The following is a 474-nucleotide window of genomic DNA, read 5'->3' as shown; positions in this document are numbered from 1 at the left end:
ACATACATACATACATACATACATACATACATACATACATATGCCAAGAAATTTTGTAGAATGATATATAAAAGAGTTTTTTTATGAGTACCACCGGATTTGTTGAATCTATATATTGTAACCTAAATTCATATATATATGAATAGGTGTTCATTTAAGTAGGTGTTCATGTAAGAACTGACTGACATGAGAGGAACATACATACTTATATATATGTATGTCGACACACAAACACACACACACATATACGCCGAAGAAGGGATATAACCCTGAAACTCGAGTACGTACCTATCGTAGATCAAGATGGGAAAGATAACTTCCCTTGGCAAATACAGACAGGACACAGATGTGTGTCGATAGCCAGCTGGAGGAGATGTCCTCCTGGGGCTAAAAGCAACAGTAACATCCACCCCTCGGGGTCAGCCACATTTAAGTGGCAAATATACTTCACTATATATATATATATATATATAT

The sequence above is a fragment of the Octopus bimaculoides genome, chromosome 21, assembly GCF_001194135.2.
Source record: "Octopus bimaculoides isolate UCB-OBI-ISO-001 chromosome 21, ASM119413v2, whole genome shotgun sequence".
Taxonomy (NCBI): Eukaryota; Metazoa; Mollusca; class Cephalopoda; order Octopoda; family Octopodidae; genus Octopus; species Octopus bimaculoides.
This window is presented reverse-complemented; position numbering follows the sequence as displayed.